Source organism: Trichomycterus rosablanca, chromosome 4 (genome assembly GCF_030014385.1).
Source record: "Trichomycterus rosablanca isolate fTriRos1 chromosome 4, fTriRos1.hap1, whole genome shotgun sequence".
In the NCBI taxonomy this organism is placed as follows: Eukaryota; Metazoa; Chordata; class Actinopteri; order Siluriformes; family Trichomycteridae; genus Trichomycterus; species Trichomycterus rosablanca.
The window spans coordinates 18,507,853-18,531,151 of NC_085991.1; positions in this window are offsets into that span (position 1 = coordinate 18,507,853).

A 23,299-nucleotide genomic window follows, 5' to 3' on the forward strand; every position below is an offset into this window, starting at 1 on the left:
AAAAAAAAAGAAAGAAAAATAATCTAAAAGAAAAACATCAGCTTCTAATCTAGAGTAAGAGCTTTGTTTTCAAGCTCCTGACACGCTGTGAGCAACTAGTGGAAAGTTCCATGAAGATATGCCAAATAGCTCCAAAAGTGTACTTATGCTCCTTTGGGAACTCCATGTTCAAGGCATAGAGGAGGCCGAAAAGGTTGGCAAATGCAGTAGAGAGGTCTTCCAATATTGGAGGTCTTCCAATACAATGGCAATATTGACAACTGTGCTGTACAACAATCATCCTAATAAAAATAAAAAACAGTGCTAAGACAATATACACCAACCGACCACTTCACTGAAACCACCTTGTATCTACACTTTTGTTCATTTTATCAGCTCCACTGACTATATAGGTGCACTTTGTAGTTCTACAATTACATAATGTAGTTCATTGTTTTCTCTGCATGCTTTGTTAGCCCTCTTTTATTCTGATCTTCAATAGTCAGGACCCCCACAGGACCACCACAGAGCAGGTATTATTTGGGTGGTGGATCATTCTCAGCACTGCAGTTACACTGACATGGTGGTGGTGTGATAGTGTGTGTTGTGCTTGTTGGTCCACCTTGTGAATGTCAAGTCAGAGACGATAGCTCATCTGTTGCTACACAGTTTGTGTTGGTCATCCTCTAGTCCTTTATCAGTTGTCACAGGACGCTGCCCACAGGACGCTGCTGGCTGGATGTTTTTGGTTGGTAGACTATTCTCAGTTCAGCAGTGACACTGAGGTGTTTAAAAAATCCAACAGCACTGCTGTGTCTGATCCACTCATGCCAGCTTGTCCAGAATTTCTATTTTCATGTCTCTTGTTACACTTAGACCTGTCCCAGTTTTTTCATATATGTCTTTGCCCTTACGGAGCTTAAACTCAATACGCATATAGGTCCGAATAACCGAAGACGTGCTGTGGGAGGAGGCTGGCGAACTGATGTTTGCTGTATCAAGGGAAGAGATGGAGGACAGTGTGTATAAGTGTGGTGGTGATGGTGTTTCATCATTATTCCTTTCTGCAGGCAATTCTGCAATGTCCATCAAGGTACAAACTGCTTCACCAAAATCTGGGTCTTCATATTGTACAGAAAATTCACCTTCAAGTTTTTCCTCTTAGTCAGCTTGACTTTCCGGATGAGTTTTGGGTTTACGTGAACTCGAGTTCACGTAAAGTTCTACTACTACTATTATTAACAACCACAAATTAAAAATCAAACATCAAAGAACAATCCATTAATTACACATATTCACATTGGGGTAACCATCAACTTTCCAGCTACTGGGTATGCAGCCAATTATTCAAAGCCTCTGGATCTAGGATTTCTATATCTGTGTAGCTGCTGTCAATAAGCTGATAAGACCTGTAGTGTTCCATAAACCAAGATGAAAACTTTGTAGTTCACCAAAATGTTTAGTATCTTGTAGAAGTCCGGCAGTCCACTGCATTGCCCAGCAGAAACTATCATGCCTTTTACGTACTGAGTCCCATACAAATTAACTTATTTTGCAAGGGACACAGTCTCTTGATTTGGATATTTCTTTCTGATTACCATCCTCAGTTTTTCTTTAAAATATGATATTTTAACTGTGTCAACATCCCCAATGTACAGTTTTGGTTTAAACAGATTTTGGCCATCAAGGAAGTATGTTATTTGTTGATGTGTAAAAGAGTGTAAGAAGCACATTCTTGAAACTGAGACCATCATGCACCTTTTTTGAAGAAGTTATGCTTGGACTCAAATCGAAGAGTCCACAAGTCCACTAGAGGTCCAAAGCAGCATACGAGATGTACATAATGTTCAATCTCTTTAAGGTCCATCAATATTTCCCATGAGGGCTCCTGTTCTGGAATACTGCTCCCAGTCATCAGAGGTAGTAAACGTAACAGTGTCCAATTTTTCATGTTCATTGCCACTGATTCTTCATGGTTTTGACCTTATCAGCAAATTTGTATGGGAACAGTTTCATGTGGCTATTCAGTCCATGAAATGTAATGAATCCTTTTCTAATCAATTATTTCAGACACAAACATAATTCTACTGGGACAACACATTCAAACAAGTCATGTAAAATATCTGGGGGAAACCCAGTCACTGGATGGAAGTATGACAAATTCTTACTCAGGACACAGGCCCCTTTGACACCATTCACACGTTGTTTATCACTAGACTTCAAACTCCTCCACAAAGGTGTTGTGTTGTTGTACAGCAACTAATTGAAAATCCCTTGGCTCAACAGTTGCAATTTGGTATCGATAAAGACAACAAAATCTTCTAAACTTTTCAGCATTGCGGGACTTATGAAAGCCTGAAAGGCTGTGGGACCCAAGGCCCAAGGTTTCCTTAACAAACTTATCTAGAACCTCAACAAACACCCTGTGCTTTTCCAGAGACTTTATATCCTTGATCAGTGGATAAAGAAATGCATCATACCCAAACAGTTTACCATCAACACTCTTTCCAAGAACAGCCAGCTGAATTAAGGTCAGGGTAGAGCGAAACTTGGCTGGTAAATTGAGCACAACCCAATAGACAGCAGTAATCTTATGAATTTTTCTAGATGTCCCCAATGGATTACATACTTCAAATTAATCAATGTACAGTCCTATAGAAATACTTGTTTCTTGTACCCCCAAAAGTTTGTCTTTGAAGTACTGACCATCTCGAAAGGACCTGTATTGACCAGGTTTATCTTCTTGATTAAACACTAACTTGCCTAAAAAAATCTGACTGTCTCAATAAAGTCTCTAGAACCTGAATGATTGAAACATACAAAAATGCATTTTTATGGGTGCTTATATATATTCTCTATTACAGGGAAGTGCTTCTTAAAATAGAGATTCCTCCTGTGATCAGTGAACAGTGCACCTTTTGCTTCTGTAGCTACAATTAGTGGATTTGTTTTGAATACTGCATCATTAATTCTTTGAACAGCACAATCATTTCAATTCTATGTTTACTAAGCACCTCTTTGAAGGGAATACAATTTTGAAAAGTGCAGAATATCATTAAATTCTTCAACAATTTTCTGTAAAGCACTTTTAGGAACATGAAATACTGTTTGCATGCACAGAGAAAGAGATGCAATTTTATGTTCAAGAGTCTCAGTATCTATATACTCGTCCCTTCCACGGTCACCTGAGTCTCGAATTGAACCACTTTGTAATGTCTCTACCTCAAAGTTATTTAATGTCTGGTCAATGGCATTAGTTTAAATGGCACAGGTTTTATTTTTCAGAATGCACTCTTAAACACACTCTAAAAGTTCTAATCAGCTTTGTATTCTTGTGCTTTCTACTTCTGTGTGATGTAAAGGTTTTTAGATGGTTCTAAACCAGGGGTGGGCAAACTTTTCGGCTCAAGGGCCACACTGGGTTTTAAAAATTGACAGACGGGGGTAGGGGTTTGGAACTAATATAAATTTCATGTGGAACTCATGTGAAATCTAAGAAGTAAAGATTGCCCACCTACCTTATTCAGTTTTAGTGGGAACAGTGTTGTTGGTCAAAATTTTTTGCCAGTGTATCAAAGTTTGGTGACAGTTTAGTGGTGGCAGTTCTCAGGACAGATCTCAGGTGTTCGTCAGTTAACTGGGATCTGTGGCATGTTTTGTTGATGTTCATCACACTGAATGTCTGCTCACATACGTAGGTAGAGCCAAACAACACCAGCATCTTCTGTGCCATCTGTCAGATGTTTGGAAACTTGGTTTCGTTTAGTGAAGCATAAAACGTATCCAGTTTCAGCGAGTTGAACTTCTCCTTTATGAATCAGACTTATCCCATTATGTGTACGTTTACACATGCGTGAATGTGATTTTTTAAAATTTATTATTTTTATCTTTGTTACTACTTGGTGTATCGCCTTCTAAACAAAACCAATTCAGCATTAAAAGCAGCACTTTCCACATAAGTTAATGGTTTATGTGTTTTAAATCAGCCAAGTGGTTAGATCACACTGGCGTGATAGGCGACTCCAGAGGGGTAGTAGGGCTCAGTGTGATGGCAAATGTGATGAATGAATACCTGTGTGTAGACCAGATAGACTCGGCTTTAGCAAAGGCCGGCAGTGTTTGGCGTGCACTGTCTATTGGAATCAATTGAAACGCAGGGTATTGCAGGAAAAAGGTATATACGTTTGTAAAATAATTTTGTAAATACTCAGGCCGGATTAAACAGCCTAACGGGCCGTATGTTGCCCGTGGGCTGTAGTTTGCCCACCACTGTTCTAAACTCACACTGCAGGAGGGGGCAACCCACAGTCTCTTGATTTTTTAAATGATATCCTAGATAAGTATGAGAATGAGAACTGAATTAAATAAAAATTATAAGACATTATAGAAATTATAAGCAAGTTCTTGTTGCTGTTGTTGCTGACATTGTGATTTTTATTTTTTCATCTTTATTGACATTTTTCTTCCGGTTGAGAGTTACGCTGTGCGCTTTGTTTTGCTGCCGTGATCTTTATCCTATTTTCTTTTCCTGATTTCTTTCATCATGCTGGATATTATGGACTGAGATTCTCCTGTTTTTCGGACCGCTGCTGCCGTCTTGCTCGTTATTTTACTATGCGTATCATACTTGCGCTACTAACTTTTCTCTCTAATACCGGCTGCTACTGTTTGGCTGCGAGCCCGCTTACATGAATCGGCCCTGTAGCTTCGGCAAGGTGAGTGAATGTCTTTTCATTCTTTTGTTGTTGGCTATCAGATTCCATCAGTTACGAGTGTTGCTGATTGTTTGTCTGGTTGGGTTCGGCTCTGTTTTGGCTAACGTATTGCTTGCAACTTTGCGTCACGGTGTTGTAATGACGAGCCGGCGGCTATGCGGATTATCGGAGTTTTTACTTTTGGTCTACATTTTTGGAACTTTGGAATTTGGCTCTGTGATGGATGGGGTAGTTGGCACTCAATGCTCTAACCCCAAATACACATACACTACTACGGATCTCCGATGTCTACGCTCATTCCACCGGCTTGATGCTTCAGTGTATAGTCTATGCCGTTCTATTGGCATCACTAGGCGACCTCGCTACATACATCGCGGTCGTAAACACCGATCTCATCCTCTACCTCCTGTGCCCTGTGTTAGTTACCCTGTTGTAAGGATTACTGATCGTGGGTTTAGGAGACGCTCTGGAAGCTCGCACCGTGGAGTAAACCACAGTGTTCTACGGGAGATTCCTTGCTCTACCACTCTGCATCAGTCCACTTCATCCACATCATCACATCGTCTGTTTAATCTGGCTCTGCTGAACTGTCGCTCATTCACCGACAAAGCTACACTAGTTAATGACCTCATTGGACAATACCACTTCGACCTATTTTTTCTAACTGAAACTTGGCAAGTACCTGGTGAGTTTTTTCACCTGAATGCTGCCACTCCCCCTAATTTTAAATACCTAGCCTTGCCTAGGAAAACTGGCAGAGGCAGGGGTCTTGCAGTACTTTTCACAACTGTGTATGTGCAATATACAGGAGGTCTCCTCCTTCGAACTCATGGTTCTCAAGGCACACAGATGCAGCCCATTTATCTTTGTGCTAGTTTATTGTCTCTGGATCCTCTTCTGCCTCGGAATTTCTGTCACTTTTGAGCTGTTTTGACATTATACAACACATGGACTTCCCGACTCACAAGAAGGGACACATTTTAGACATAATTTGTTCTACATGTGGGATTATCAATAATTTGACTGGACATTGCATAGGTGTTTCCGATCATTTACTAATCAACACCTCTTTTTCTCTACCTGCTCCGAAATCTCAGCCCAAAACTGTAGTCTCTTATCGTAATGTAAAAGCTGTTGACTCTCTTTCTATGTCTGCTTCTCTGGAGGCTTTCAACCTTGCTTGCATTAGCTCTATGGAATCTGTTGATGATGCAGTTTTATTTTACAACCAGACTCTCTGTGCTTGCCTTGACACCTTGGCACCAGTGAAAACTAGGTCTGTGCCCTCTACCCATAGGTCTCCCTGGTTTACACCTGCTCTCCGTATTATGAAAACTGTTGGTAGACATCTTGAACGTCTCTATAAGAAATCTGGGCTGCAGGTTCACTTTTTAGCTTATACTGATCATCTGTCAAAATACAAGTCTGCATTAAATGATGCTCGTTCATCAATTTATGCAGATGTACTTAGGAAAGCCGGACAGAATCCTAAGCTTCTGTTTTCAGCTGTGAACAAGCTCCTACGCCCTCCGTCTGAATTACTGGCTGCCTCAACTGATTTATGTAATGCCTTCCTGCGTTTTTTTGATGACAAGGTGTCAACCATTTATCAGGAATTGCTGAACTCTCCTGCTGACCACCACTGGTCCCTCTCTTCCTCTTTTTCCTCATCATTTTCACTCTCAACCTTATCTCTGACTGATTCAGCCAATATTGTCAAAATCATAACAAGCTCGAAGTCCTCATCCTCTCGACTTGACCCTGTCCCCACCCATCTTCTTCAATGCTGTGTCTCTGTCCTATCAGAACCTATCTGTCACCTAGTCAATCTTTCACTCTCCTTTTCACTCTCTCAGGTTATGTTCCTGTTCCATTAAAAACTGCTGCTGTTACTCCGATCATGAAGAAACCTGACCTGGACAGGTCAGTTCTGAGTAATTTCAGGCCTATTTCAAATCTTCCCTACATTTCCAAAGTCCTTGAAAAAGTCGTGGCTTCCCAGCTTCTTGACTTTATGAACTCAAATGAACTCTTCGAAAAATTTCAATCTGGCTTTCATTCTCACCACAGCACCGAGACTGCTCTTCTGTGTGTCCTAAATGACCTCCTTTTTTCATCTGCTGATTCCGGTTGTGCGTCCATTCTATTGCTCCTGGACCTTACTGCTGCCTTTGATACAGTCAACCATAGCCTTCTTCTAACTCGGCTCACTGAGATTGGTCTCTCAGGGACTGTACTATCCTGGTTTAATTCGTATCTGACTGACAGGCATCAGTTTATCGCAATCAGGAATTATGTATCAGATACAGTGTCCATCAAGCAAGGTGTCCCTCAGGGGTCCGTCCTTGGTCCCCTTCTCTTTATTATCTATATCCTCCCACTCTGCAACATTTTTCGCAGTTAAATTTTCATTGTTACGCTGATGACACTCAGGTTTATCTCAGTTTCAAACCGACAGATCCTTTTCCTCCCGCTCACCTAACTACGTGTCTTAATGAACTAAACTCCTGGCTTCGGGCAAATTTTCTTTTACTCAATGCTCAGAAAACAGAGTTTCTAATTACTGGTACAAAGTCCACTGTCCACTCTCTCTCTAACTCTGTCCTTTCTATCAATGACATCATAATCACACCCTCAGACACTGTCCGCAATCTCGGTGTTCTGTTCGATCCCCTTCTGTGTTTTGAATCGCACATAAAATCTCTATCCAGGTCTGCATTTTTCCATCTCCGCAACATTGCTCATATCCGCCCTCTACTGTCCTCTACGGCAGCTGAGACACTGGTCCATGCCTTTGTGACTTCTCGGCTGGACTATTGCAATTCTTTGCTCCATGGGCTTCCCTTTAAATCAATACGCCCCTTGCAAATAGTCCAGAATTCTGCTGCACGGATCTTAACCCATACAAATAAGTTTGATCACCCCAGTCCTGGAGCAGCTTCACTGGCTGCCCATTACCATGCGCATACAGTACAAAATTTTACTTATCACCTATAAGGCACTCCATGGTTTGGGTCCCCGTTATCTTTCAGACCTCCTAAAATTTTACAATCGCTCCCGTAACCTAAGGTCATCAGATGCTGGTCTTCTAGTGGTTCCCAGGTTCAGACTGAGCACCATGGGTGGCCGATCTTTTAGTGTTGCTGCCCCTACGCTTTGGAACTCTCTTCCATCTTCACTACGTTCTACTATTCCTCTATCCAAATTTAAAACTTTACTAAAAACCCATCTCTTTTCTCTGCACTTTTCCCCTTCCTCTCCTGCTATTTTGGTGTAATTGTTATTTTTTGTTATTTTTGTTTGTAAAGCAACCTTGGGTTTTTGTGAAAGGCGCTATTTAAGCGTAACTTATTATTATTATTATTATTTATTCATTTTTATTCATTTTCATGCCATCACCACTTTTGGCTGGTATCCTTCCTCAAAGTGCAGGTACTTACTGTTGTAATTGACATATCAGGCAGATGAGCCTGGTAGGCTACTCCCTGGGGTAAGAATAAATACATATTTGTATGTCCACTCTACATTGACAGTACCATTTTCTGTGTCAACGCTTTCTTTATAAAACGGATAGTTCCAGTCCTAAAATATAATTGGCTGAACTGCGTTCAAAGTTGTTGTAAAATACCCACAGCTATGGCCTCCTCACAGCAACTGAATTTTGTATTACTGCGCCGTGTCACGGAAAATCCTTGTGCTGTTAATGGAATAATCTCTGACATTAATTCTGCTCGCATGGACCACCGAGTGTACTGATGAAATAAAAAAACATTTTTTGTTTAAACTGACAGGATGACAGCTTACTTGCTTAACTAAAAGTCAATTAAGTTAGCGCGAATGTTTGCCACATAACTAGCTCGCTGTTAATGTTAACTTAACTGGAAGCCATGGTACTGCGTTTTAATATCCAAAGCAAGAGCAATTAGCTAAGTAAAAATTTAAACATGTAATTATGACAAAGGTAGAATTTCTAGATAATATTCAATCAAAAAACTCACCATTTGGACATTGGAGTAATAATAATAATAATACATTACTTTTATATAGCACTTTTCAACAACCCAAAGACGCTTACAGAGTGCAATTAGTAAAACAAATAACAACAAACAAACAGGAAGACCAAAGATACAAAAGTCCAAATGACACTTACAGAGTACAATTAGTAACACAGTGTACAAATAAACAATGACAAACAGGAAAGCAATACAAAGTCAAAATGACAACATAGACAAGCCGTTTGCTGCAGTACATTAGGATGAGTGAAGACTGTAAACAAGAGAGAAGAGGTGGGTTTTTAGATTGGATTTAAATGAGGACAGTGAGTTTGATTGCTGAATATGTGAGGGAAGAGAGTTCCAGAGGCGTGGGACAAGTCTGGAAAATGCTCGATCACCAAAGTTATGGAGGTTAGAGGAGGGAATGGCAAGCAGACCAGCTGTGGAGGAACGAAGAGTGCGCACAGGCTTGTAGACGTGGACAAGGTCAGATAGATAGGACGGAGCAAGTTTATTGAGAGCTTTGTATGTGAGTAGAAGGATCTTAAATTGTATACAATATTTTATATGGAGGTTTTGGAGGACAGGTGTGATGTGGTGATGTGACTGAGTATATGTGAGGAGGCGGGCAGCAGAGTTCTGGACCATCTGAAGTTTATGAATTAGAGAAGAGCTGATGCCAGCAAGAAGAGAGTTACAATAATCTAAACGGCTAGAAATGAAAGCATGGATTAGTAGTTCAGCAGCAGACTGGGAGAGACATGGGCGGATTTTAGCTATATTGTGTGAGTGAAAGAAAGAGGTTTTGACAAGAGAGCTGACATGAGATTTTAGTTTGAGTGAGGAATCGAAAAGGACACCGAGATTTCGGACCACAGAGGATGCAGACAACATCATCAAATTACAAAGTAAGGGGGCCAGCTTTATAAAGAGCAGTTTTTGAACCAATAAGAATAAGTTCAGTCTTGTCACTGTTCAACATAAGGGAGTTACATTGCATCCAGTTTTAAATTTCTAGGAGACATGATTCCATCTGACCAAGTAAGGGGTTACAAGTGCAGTCTGAGCGAAGATAGATCTGTATATCATCTGCATAGCAATGAAAGTCAAGATTAAAACGGCAAATAATCTTGCCTAATGGGAGAATGTAAAAAAAAAAAATAGTAGAGGTCCAAGGACGGAACCTTGCAGGACCCCTTGAGTGATGGATGAGGTGAATGACCTGTGCCCAGAGAGGGTAACAAATTGCTGGCGATTAGTTAGATAAGAGGTGAGCCAGTCAAGAGCAGAGCCACCAATGCCCAGCTCACTCAGCCTAGTCAGGAGGATGGAATGGTTCACTGTATCGAATGCTGCACTTAAGTCTAGCAGAATAAGAATGTTAATAGCACCAGCATCAGCAGACACAAGCAGGTCATTAACAACCTTAACCAGGGCTGTTTCGGTACTGTGCTGTGACGGGAATCCAGACTGGAAGGGATCAAGTAGATTATAAGATTCTAGGAATGCTTTGAGCTGGATTTCAACAACACGCTCCAGGACTTTTGAAAAGAATGGAAGATTTGAAATCGGACGGAAGTTATTCAAGTTTGACTGATCCAGATTGGATTTTTTAAGAACTGGAGTAACTGCAGCTATCTTGAACAGAGAGGGAACGTGGCCCAAGGACAATGACTGGTTAATGATGGAAGTGAGATGGGGAACCAAAGCAGTTATACAGGCTTTGACTAGAGGTGTTGGAATGGGATCAAGGCAGCTGGTTGTACTTTTGGAATTAATTATGATTTCATTGACAAGAGATTCAGGAACAGGGTTGAAAGCAGTAAAGCATGGATGAGTAATTGAGGGAGAATAATGAAGAATTGTTTTACTTTCAAAGAAATTTAGGAATGAGTTACAAAGTTCAGGAGAAGGTACTAATACGCTAACTGGGGGTTTAAAAATCTTTGCTATAGATGTAAATAAATGCCTAGAGTTAGTGTTTGGCCTGTTCAAGAGGGTGGAAAGATGACTAGATTTAGCAGTACGTAGTGCATCTCTGTAAGCACAAACGTGTTCTTTATAGGCATCGGAATGCACCACAAGTTTTGATTTCTTATAAAGCCTTTCAAGTCTGCGACAAGTCTGTTTCATTGTGCGGAGTTTGGGTGTATACCAGGGGGCAGAGGTGGTGAAAGAAACAGCTTTAGTTTTCATAGGTACTACTGCATTGAGGGTCTAAGAGAGAATTAAATTCAGCATTGTAGCATGTTCCTCAAGAGAGAAAGGGGCAGAAGAAAGCAGAAAAGTCCTACTGATAGACTGGGTAAGAGTACTAGCATCAACAGATTTAATATTACGAAACGAGATAAATCTTTTAACTGACTGACATGTTACTGTTAAAGGGACAGTGAACAGAATGAGCCTATGGACAGATAATGTGAATGGGAGAGACTGGAGATTTTGAATCTGTACAGAGGAGGAACAGACTAAATCAAGGGTGTGGCCATGAGTGGGAAAATCAATATGCTGGGAAAAGAGAAAAGAATCGAGCAGGGATAGAAAATCAGTCACGAATTTGATACCCAGAACATTAACATGAATATTGAAGTCACCGAGTAGCAACAAGCGGGTGGATGATGAGCTAGCAAGGAGTAGTTCAGATAATTCTGTGAGGAAGGAAGAATTTGGCTTTGGAGGGCGGTAAACCAGCAAAGCAATAATAGACCCAGGTAGTTTGATTGCAAGGTATTTAAAGGAAGTAGGAGAGGAGAAGCTCAACTCAGTAACAGTTAGTTTGTTACTGGAAAGTACCGAAGAAATCACTTGCCAGGCAGGAAACCAGTCTCAAAATAGTGGACGAAAATCCCAGCAAAAAATCCAATTGCTTCGAAAATCCAATTGCTTTGTAGACCCTGTTCAACTAAGAAGTCAAAATGAGCATGCGCAAAGTAGTTGGCCTGGCCTCAACTACAATTAGTATATTTAGCATAGGTTAATTTGATCCGTCTTAAGGTTTCAAAATCTAAAAAATATAGTTAAAAGTATTTTTTCGGTATGAAACTTCTTTTGCTTGGCTTAATAAGTGAAATCAACATATAAAATGAAAATGGTTAATTTCACATATTTGCATTTCATTTCAATCTCTTCTCAGCCAGTTATATTTTAGGACTGGAACTATCCGTTTTATAAAGAAAGCGTTGACACAGAAAATGGTACTGTCAATGTAGAGTGGACATACAAATATGTATTTATTCTTACCCCAGGGAGTAGCCTACCAGGCTCATCTGCCTGATATGTCAATTATAAAAAGCAATAATTTGAGACAACAGTAAGTACCTGCACTTAGGAAGGATACCAGCCAAAAGTGGTGATGGCACGAAAATGAATAAAAATGAATAAATAATAATACTAATAATAAGTTACACTTATATAGCGCCTTTCACAAAAACCCAAGGTTGCTTTACAAACAAAAATAACAAAAAATAACAATTACACCAAAATAGCAGGAGAGGAAGGGGAAAAGTGCAGAGAAAAGAGATGGGTTTTTAGTAAAGTTTTACATTTGGATAGAGGAATAGTAGAACGTAGTGAAGATGGAAGAGAGTTCCAAAGCGTAGGGGCAGCAACACTAAAAGATCGGCCACCCATGGTGTTCAGTCTGAACCTGGGAACCACTAGAAGACGCATAGGTTCCACCAGTGTAGCATGGTTTGCCAAAAACTTGGAGTACCATGAAAGAAGTCCTAGAAAAGAACGCAATGTAGAGGCATCAGTGGGTGCAGGGGCATTTAAAACAGCCTGTATACGGTCTGTATCAGGAAGTAGTCCCTCAGCTGAAACAATGTGTCCTAGAAAAGGCATTCTGGTTTGGCGAAATTTACATTTTTCTTTGTTAAGCAGCAAACCAGCTCTTTTAAGGCGGTGTAAGACAGCGTCAAGGGCTTTATCATGTGCAGACATGTCACGACCATGGACTATAATGTCATCTAAGTAATTCTGTACTCCAGGAAGATCAGATAGTACTATGCTCATCATTTTCTGAAACAACAAAACTTTCTACATGTCATAATGTCAGCATTCCATTGATTAATGACTGTTGTGTTCCTGGCGAGAAGACATGCAACACATCCTCGATTCCAAAGACTAACATCTCTGAACTCATCACCCCTAATTCTTTTCCTTGGTGTATTGAAAACAGTGGTGAATCATCTCCTTTAGGTGAGATACCCAAGCAGTTATGTGCCCAGATATATGTACGGGGAAGTGAGGGTAATACATATAGACATTCATCTAGGTCATCATCAAAACTTCCTTCTCAATCCACTTTCAAGAATCCTGTTGATGATGAAGACTGTGTACATGAAGGTGCCCACTGGCATAATCTACTGGCATTAGCTCAGCTATGTCGCCTGCCCGCACCAGCAGGGACATACTGGCTGTGTGGAACCACCGCATGGTCTGAACTGCCCTCAAGATTTAACGGTCGATGCACTCTTACATACTTGTTTCCATCTATGAGAAGCAAACATAAACGCTAGCAGTACTGACCAGAGCAACACTTGTATTTCTGGTCTAACCTGTCAACAAACTCCGTGGTCTCGCACATTGGGAGCCCTTATTCCATCCTATGGTGTCATGCAATCTTTAGATCAAGTTCGTACTCTTTCAAGACAGATGGATCAACTAATCAATGACACTGCCTTCGCTCTGAGCAACATCAGCTTAGCTCTGGCATCTCACAGAATGATGATTCTACAAAACCGCATTGCTTTAGATTACTTACTATCCATCAAAGGAGGAACTTGTTCAGTAGTAGGCCCTGAATGTTGCACTGATGTAATAGATACCTCTGAGGACATATCCAACATCATTATTGATCTACACCACTTGCATGACCAAGTGACAGCCATAAACAAGTCCAGTTCTTGGCTGTATGGACTTCTTGGACAGTTTTGGCATAATGTTATGGAAATAGGCATTGTCCTCTTTTGTATCATTATAACACTTATACATATTGTTTATTTTTGTGAAATTAAAACAGTTCTGTGATTCTCCATTAGGGAGAATCAGAGGGGGAATTATGAGAAAATAAGACACCCCTCACCTACTCCCTTTCCCGTCTCCTACAAACCCCCTAAATCCTGTCTCGTCATATTGAAATGAACCCTCCTGTTTGATCCTTTCATATTACCCCCACTCCCTGAATCCTACACACACATCCAATCCTGTCTACCCACACCTAATTGTGTTATAAAGCCAAAGCCCTTTTGTTCACACTTGTCCTATATCTCCTGTATCGCCCACCATAAAACCAACACCCCTCCAGTACCCCCCTCCCTGATCACCCCTCTTTATCTTCCTTGTGAATCCTCCCCTCATTTTTAATGTATATAAAGTCTCCCTAGATTTTGCCTAGTCAGATTTTTCTGTCGGTCTCACAAGCTGTGCCCATACGTCTGTATGTGTCAATAAACTACTTCTGAAGACCCGGAAGTCTCCTGGCTCCTGTTTTGCTGAATTTCGAACAGCTCACATTGTCCATTAGACTAAGGATGATAACCCGAAGAAAGACTAACAATAACACCCAACCATTTGAAAAATGCTGCCCATACCCGGGAAGTAAATTGTGAGCCTCTATCTGAGACTATATGTTCCGGAATACCAAAAAGATGGAACACAAAGTGAAAAAGACACTCAGCAGTTTGAAATGCAGTAGGTAGACTATGAAACGGAACAAAGCGGACTCCTCGCGAAAACCTATCAACAATGGTTAAAATCACGGTGTTCTCCTTAGATGGAGGTAAATCAGTAACAAAGTCAACAGCCAAGTGGGACCAGGGACGGGATGGTACAGATAATGGTAACAATTTACCTGCAGGGAGTGTTTTAGGTATTTTGCATTGAGCACAAGTGGTGCAAGAGGCTACAAAGCGGTGAACGTCCGCTGACATGTTCTCCCACCAATATTTCCATCTTAGTAATTGGTGCGTGTGAGTCTCCCCTGGATGGCCAGATGTTAACGAGGAATGAGTCAATTTTAAAAGTTTCTCTCGGCAGTTGACAGGTACAAAGGTTTTGTCTACCGGACATTGTTCAGGAACTCTTGTGGAGGAAAGTTCTCTTTGAATCTCCTCATCAACCTCCCATCTAATGGGTGCTAGGACTACTGAAGCTGGCAGAATGTTCAGAACCTTTGAACTGGAGTGTGGATCTGGGTACCTACGAGACAATGCATCAGCTTTGGTATTACGTGTTCCTGGGCGATAGGTGATCGAAAAATTGAAGCGTGAAAAGAACAGAGACCAGCGAGCTTGACGAGGGTTAAGTCCTTTGGCTGAACGCAAGTATTCCAGGTTTTTGTGGTCTGTTAGCACCACAAAGGAGTGTAAAGCTCCCTCTAGCCAGTGACGCCACTCCTCAAGGGCTAATTTTATGGCTAGGAGCTCTCTATCCCCAACGCCATAATTTCTCTCAGCTGGTGTCAATTTATGGGAATAGAAGGCAACTGGATGCAATTTGTTCTTCTCTCCCAAACGCTGAGAATGGACAGCACCCACACCTACTTCAGAGGCATCTACCTCTATGATAAAGGGTTGTGTGGGGTCAGGATGTTTAAGAATGGGGGCAGAAGTGAACGCACTTTTCAAGGTTACAAATGCCTTTTGTGCCTGCAGGTTCCAATTAAGTCTTTTAGCATTGCCCTTCAATAAACTCGACAAGGGGGCAGCAATTGTGTTGTAATTGCGAGTAAACCTGCGATAGAGGTTTGCGAACCCCAGAAACCTTTGGAGCTTCTTTACCGGGCAGAGATTGGGCCATGTAGTAACGGCCTCAATCTTATGATCGTCCATAACCACTCCCTCAGGACCGATAACATAGCCTAGGAAGGAGACAGATGACAGGTGAAATTCACATTTCTCCATCTTGATATACAAATTGTTCTTAAGTAAACGTATCAAAACTGAACGAACATGCTGAACATGAGTCTCTAGATTAGGGGAATAGATAAGTATATCATCAATATATACAATTACATAACGTCCAAGCATCTCCCTTAACACATCGTTAATAAACGACTGGAATACGGATGGGGCATTACGTAACCCAAAAGGCATCACTAAATATAAGTAGGGGAAACGGCAATCCTGGGAAACAGAAGACAGTGTTTCATACAATATTGAGACCAAGAAACTATTTCCCTATCTGCCCATGAAATACAAGGGTCATGTTTACAAAGCCATGGCAAGCCTAATATAACATCATAGTCAGAGAGGTCCAGAACAAAAAACCTTATTTCTTCTGTGAAGAGCACTTGTTGACATCAGTACCGGCTGATGTTTCAATGGGGAATTTAAAAGTTCCACTTGTAGATTAAGTTGTTCCACCAGTCTGGAATGAATGAAATTCCCTTCTGCTCCAGAATCTACCAGTGCTGGAAAGACAGACATAGAACCAGTGCAAGTAAATGTTACAGGCAAAAAAAAAGATTTTGAAATCAACCCCAGAGCTGGTACACTCACCACATTCCACACGCTTTCCGGGGGTCGGCGCCTGGGGTTTGTGTGGGCGAACCCGACACTCTCGCAGAATATGGCCTGCCGTACCACAGTAAAGGCACAAACCACTGTGGAGACATCGAATACGTTCATCTGGAGTAAGACGGGAAGCATCACACTGCATGGGTTCTGTAGACTCAGTCTCCACATCATTCCTTGAACTGTGAGTAGGCCCAGATTGACGAGAACGTCGCTCTGAGTACACTATTGGAGCACGAGTTTGGGAATTATACGAGACTCGATGGTTCTTTAATTGATCCAGCTTAATGGACAAGTTAATTAATGCGTCCAGAGAGAGACCATCATCCTTACAAGCTAATTCTGACAGAATAACAGAATTGAGTCAATTTCTATAAGTAACAATGAGGGCTCTGTGGTAATTTGTACTTATAACGGAGAAATATTATTTTATCTACACTGTAAAAAAAAAAGCGTAAAAAAACGGTATTTTTCTGGCAGCAGGGGTGTCAGAGAATGTCTGTAAAAAAACGGGAAAAAACTGTAAAATTTAAAACAGAGATAAACTGTAAAAAATGGTAATTATATTTACCATAATTAACATCTATCACTAATTTTACAGGAAATTGTCCTATAATTTCATGAAATCTTCCACTTTCAACATATATTAATTGTTAGAACAGTGTCATACACCTCTAAAAAAAACAGAATAATTATCTTTATAAGTGATAAAGAAAAGTTTAAGTACAGATAATTACTACTGTTATCACAAACAATTATCATATAAAACAAAAAAAACCATGTAATTTTACTTAGCAAAACCCCAATTTTAAATTAACTTTCAGAGGTATTGCAAAAAACATCTGTTAAATTGTCTTTTTTTAATTATCTAAATACATTAATAAACTGTCAAAATAAAAGCATTTTCTTTCTCTAAAACATAAGTTAACTGTACTTTTAAATTGTTATTCTTCATTTAAAAAAAATATACAAAATACAAAAATTTTAAGTAGGTTAAGATTTGTCTGCATAATACTTACTGTGAAATTTTGCAGCTGTTACATGTTATATAGAACTTTAGATCATATGTAGAACTTTATAAATGCAGTATATAAATAGCTTTTGTTAATTTCAGCTTCAAAATGGATCAAAATCCACCACAGTTCAGCTATTTTTGACCCAAATAAGTCAAGTCAAGTCAAGTCAACTTTATTTATATAGCGCTTTTTACAATAGACATTGTCTCAAAGCAACTTTACAAAATCCAGGACCAACAGATACAAAAACCCCTGTTGAGCAAGCCGAGGGCGACTGTGGCAAGGAAAAACTCCCTGAAAATTACAGGAAGAAACCTTGAGAGGAACCAGACTCAGCAGGGCCCATCCTTCATGGGTGGCCTGGAGGATACTTTAAATAAATACACGATTTACACAAATCATACAAACACAGAATTAAATGATCTAAAAGTCATAACTGGTAATAAATAGATAAATAAACAATTAAATAATAATAGAGTTGTTATCCGCTCTAGTCTTCAATAAAGTCTGTAGTGATTTCTTGTCGTTGCAATTACTCCAGACCCGTCACATCTGACAGGAGAAGCATCGTTGTCCCGGCAGTCTCGACTTCAATCCTTAACCTCGGCGGGTAAACAGGTTTCCATCAGAATGCCCTCGGGGTAAAACAACAGAGAATGTAGTTAATAATGCACAATGCTAGTTGACAAACAGTTTTACAGAGAGTTTTAGACTCCGGCAGCCCTAATTATTACAGCATAACTAAAAGGGAGAGCGAGCAGGTAACTAGGTCATGAAGGCTTTCACAGGACATCAGCGCCCATCTCCCCACCGTCACCAAACCTGAGTGATCGGACAAGAGAGGCAGAACGACAGCAACCCAACATCCCTGATCACCACAAGTTTCTATGACCAAGAACCCCCAAGCTCTGCGCCTTTGTCTATACTAATCAAAAGCCTGAGAAAATAAATATGTTTTCAGTCTAGACTTAAACATTGAGACTGTGTCCGAATCCCGAATAGAGGCAGGAAGATTATTCCAGAGTTGTGGAGCTTTGTAAGAAAACGCTCTTCCACCAGCCGTGGTCTTTTTAATTTTAGGAACTATAAGTAACCCTGCATCTTGTGAACGAAGTGGACGCGCTGGGCTGTAGTGATTAATAAGTTCACTCAGATACTGTGGAGCCAGACCATGTAGCGCTTTATAAGTTAGTAAAAGTATTTTGTAATCAATGCGAAATTTAACTGGCAGCCAGTGTAGAGATGATAGAACAGGAGTAATATGGTCAAATTTTTTAGTTCTAGTTAGCACTCGAGCTGCTGCATTTTGAACTAACTGGAGTTTGTTTAAGGATCTACCAGAGCATCCAGTTAGAAGAGCATTACAATAATCTAACCGAGAAGTTATAAACGCATGGATCAGTTTTTCGGCGTCATTAACAGATAGTATATTTCTTATTTTAGAAATGTTACGCAAATGATAGAAAGCAACTCTAGTAATATTATTAACGTGTGTATCAAATGAGAGATCTGAATCTATTGTGACACCTAAGTTTTTTACATCTGGGCTGGGAGTAACAGAGAACGTGTTTAAGTTTAGCACCAGGTTAGACAACTTGTCTCTTGCAGCTTTAGAGCCAACAAGTAAAACCTCTGTTTTATCTGAATTAAGTAAAAGAAAATTACACGACATCCAGTTTTTTATGTCGTTTACACAATCTTCTATCTGACTGATTGTGTCAGTATCATTTGGTTTGGCTGATATATACAGCTGTGTGTCATCTGCATAGCAGTGAAAGTTTATGCCATGTTTATGAATAATTTCACCTAGTGGAAGCATATAGAGTGTAAATAATAGCGGTCCCAGTACCGACCCCTGTGGAACACCATACTTTACTTTTGTAGTTTCCGAGCATTTATTATTTACATAAACGAATTGAGAGCGGTCAGTCAGATATGATTTAAACCAAGAGAGTGCGAGTCCTTTAACACCTACTGTATTTTCTAGCCTCTCCAGTAAAATGTTATGATCGACCGTATCAAACGCTGCGCTAAGATCTAATAGAACAAGAAAAGAGACACATCCATTATCAGAAGACATTAACAACTCGTTAACTACTCTAATTAATGCGGTTTCGGTACTATGATTGGGTCTAAATCCTGATTGAAATTTTTCATGAATACAATTTTCATTCAAATAAGAACATAACTGTTTGGAAACGACTTTTTCTAATATCTTAGAGACAAAAGGAAGGTTTGAAATTGGCCTATAATTAGCTAGTACATGTGGATCAAGATTAGGTTTTTTAATCAGGGGTTTAATAACAGCACTTTTAAACAATTTAGGTACATATCCAAGGCTAAGGGATGCATTGATTAATGTAAGCAGAGGCTCTACAATAGCTGGGAGTAAATCTTTAAGTAAACGAGTTGGAACAGGATCGAGTATACACGATGATGACTTCGATGATTTAATCAACACAGTTAGTTCATTTTGGGAGATTGGATTAAAGGAATTTAGTTGGATTAACTCGTTACTATTATCACCAATGATGCTCGGAGTGAGTCCATACTTAACATTGGCAGGTGACACACTCTGACTCTGAAGTCGTATTTTTTCTATCTTGTCATTAAAGAATTTTAAAAAATCATCGCTGGTACAGTCAGGCGGTATATTAGATTCAGTTTCATTAACGTTTTTAGTTAATTTGGACACTGTCTCAAAAAGGAATCTGGGATTGTTTTTATTTTTCTCTATTAGGGATGAATAATATAAAGATTTAGCTTTTATAAGTGCATGTTTATACTCAGTTAGAGCATCTTTCCAAGCAATCTTATACACTTCTAGTGTAGTGTGACGCCACTTGCGTTCTAATTTTCGTGCTGCTTGTTTAAGTGCGCATGTGTGGTCATTGTACCAAGGAGCAAGTTTTTTCTCCCTAATCAGTTTAGTTTTGAGTGGGGCTACGTTATCTAAGGTTGTGCGCAATACAGTCTCTAGGTTTTGAGTTGCCTGATCTAGTTCTTTAGGTTCTGATGCTGGTATATTTGGTAATTCTGGTAGGCAGTTTATGAATGCTGCTGCAGTTGCAGATGTAATAGTGCGCTTATATTTAAAACGATGCGGTTGCTGTATATTATTGGACAGGGACACTTCATAAATTAGTAGAGAGTGATCAGAGATTAAGTCATTCTGTGGTACAATTTCCAGGTTGTCTATGTTTATACCATAAGTAAGTATTAAATCTAAGGTATGTTTACAGCGGTGAGTGGGTCCTGTTACATTTTGGGTGATGCCTAAAGATTCTAAAATAGAATCAAACGCAGTTTTGAGTGGATTACATTTATCCTCATAATGGATATTAAAGTCACCAACAATTAAAGCTTTCTTAGTTGATAAAACTAATTTAGAAAGAAAATCGGCAAATTCGTTAAGAAATTCTGAGTAAGGACCAGGGGGTCGATAAACAGTAACCAGCTTAAACATACTAGTTTTATCAGATGAACATTTATTGGTTATGTCAGAGATAAGAACTTCAAACGAGTTTGTTATGGGAGTTGATTTTACAGTGAGACCTATGTCCTTGTCATAAATTGCGGCTATTCCTCCACCACGACCACTAAGACGTGGCTTATGTTCATAACTGTAACCCGGAGGAGATGCTTCATTTAAACCTAGATACTCATCAGGTCTAGCCCAGGTCTCAGTTAAACAAAGTGCACTAAGACTATTATCTGTAATTATTTCATTTACAATTACTGTTTTGCATGCAAGTGACCTGATGTTTAGAAGTCCTAACTTTAGTTTAGTTTTACTATGGTTTTCATGATGCTCATTTAGATTAATTTTAATTAAGTTATTATGACATACTTTTTGATTTTGTTTTGGCTTACACCTGCCACGGTAAACAGACACAGTCTCAATGGTTTGTGACCTAAGGATTCCGGGTGACGTCCGATGGCGACTCGCAGACAGTCGGTTAGGCCTGTTAGTCTGCTGCCTGGTCTTGGCTCTGGATAGTCATTTAACACTATCTGCCGCTACACTAACGCGGTGGTAAAGCCTGTCACCTATGCTGCAAGAAATGCGAGCAGCACCCTCCCACGTGGGGTGGACACCATCCCGCTTCAAAAATAAAATAATAAAAACAGTAAGTGTAGAAACAAGGAGGTTTTAATGTTATGGCTGATCAGTGTAAGAATCAGATGTCTAACACAATACAGCATACAATAAGTGCAATCAGAATTCATTTCAATGGAAAATGTTTAACAAAGCAGCATACAGTTAAGTGAAATGTCTGCAAAACATGGGCATGAAACACTTCTGAACAAATCTGAATTATGTACAAAAAAACAGTGCCAACATTGAAGTTTTCAGAAAGTGCAACCACAGGGGACTTCGATGAACAGTATGTCACAAGTGTAATACTCAGTATGGACTACATCTCACTGAATAGCTTGGTATTTAGTAATTGAGCTTTGAGACAGGTTGTTAGCATCTAGTTCCAGAAACAGTTTTTGGAGTACATCAAAAGTATATCTGAATGTAGGAGGGTAACTCAAGTTATAAATCATAAGATTATAAATATATATGGCATAAATCAGCCCGGACTGCAAAGGCAAGGAACACACTGCCCAGGTCTTCTAGAACCACACCACCTTCTAATACCACTCCAGTATTGGCAAGGGGGTCCATGGCTTCAGCTCCCTCAACTCTAGTCACATAGATCCCCAGAACAGTCTCCTCAATCACCAGTTCAGTTGCAGCCATATCACCATCCCAAAATGGAACAGAGGGGGGAAATCACTTTCTTGAACTTAACAGTACACAAATTTCCATTTAGGACTTAACATATCTGACATCTCGCTTCAACCTTTATTTTAACTCAGACGTACATTGGCCCGAAATGATGAGGTGGTTGCTGTAACAACTCAGAGGAAACTTGTGCTTACCTTCACCCTCCTAGTGGGGAATCCTAAATTGTAGATGAAATTGGATACTGTTAAAATTATATATAAATAACATATTACTAAAGAAAACTAAAGGAAATCAAAATCAGCAAGACAAATATTTATAAAGAAATTACCAGCTTCAATAAGAAAATAGACATAAAATACATAAAACAAAAAAGTAAGTAAAAGAACAAAACAGGATAAATAATAAGAATTTCCACATTTTTTCTTCTTCACTTAATCTAAACTTAATCACTCAGTGTTCAGTCAAAAGTAGCTCAATATTCTTCAATTTAGCATAAAATGTAGAAAGAAAATTACCAGTAAAAGGTCAGTCCAACTGCAACTACACATTTCCAACCATCTGTAAACAGAAGATACAAGACATCAATTATTTTGTTGTAAATAACTAAAATATTATTTCTATAGTAAAGACTTTAACATTACAAATTCATTGATTATCCAATACTGTTCACATGTGTGTGCTTTCGAGGATAACAGTCACAAAACTCAGGTTTCTAATGATACTAACGTTACAGAATCACTTTGTTTTTAGTTTGTGCAGAACGTGAGCGCCAAACGAAAAGCACAGCATCCCCCTCAGGCTCGAGCTGCCTGCTCACATCTTAGCTAGGTTGTGTGTCCATGTTTTTTAATGCACTGGCACCGCAAATATTACACATCTTTTTATTTTCTACCTTCTTCTAATATACTTCCGTATGAAGTAATTTAAGCCATTTTTACCTTTCGGGAAAGAATCTTACTGCCACAAGTTGAGAATACTGGCTGTTGAACTTGACTAGCTTAGCACTAGCTAGCACCACGGCAGTGCAACGTTATCACACATAGCGCAACTGGACTTAATATACACTGTAAAAAATAAACATTTTTTTACAGTTTTTCCCTGTATTTATAAAAGACATAATTTTTTTGTAAAATTACAAGAATAAACTGTATATTGAAAAGTGTCATGTGATTTACCATAAAAAATCTGTATAAATGAAATACATAAAAAATCTGTTTTTTAACAGTTTTTAGATGACACTTTTAACAAAACTAACTGTAAAAATAAAGTAATCTTCATTGACAAAAATAGCAGAATCTTCTGTAATTTAAAAAAAAAAAAACTTTTGTTATACCGATAT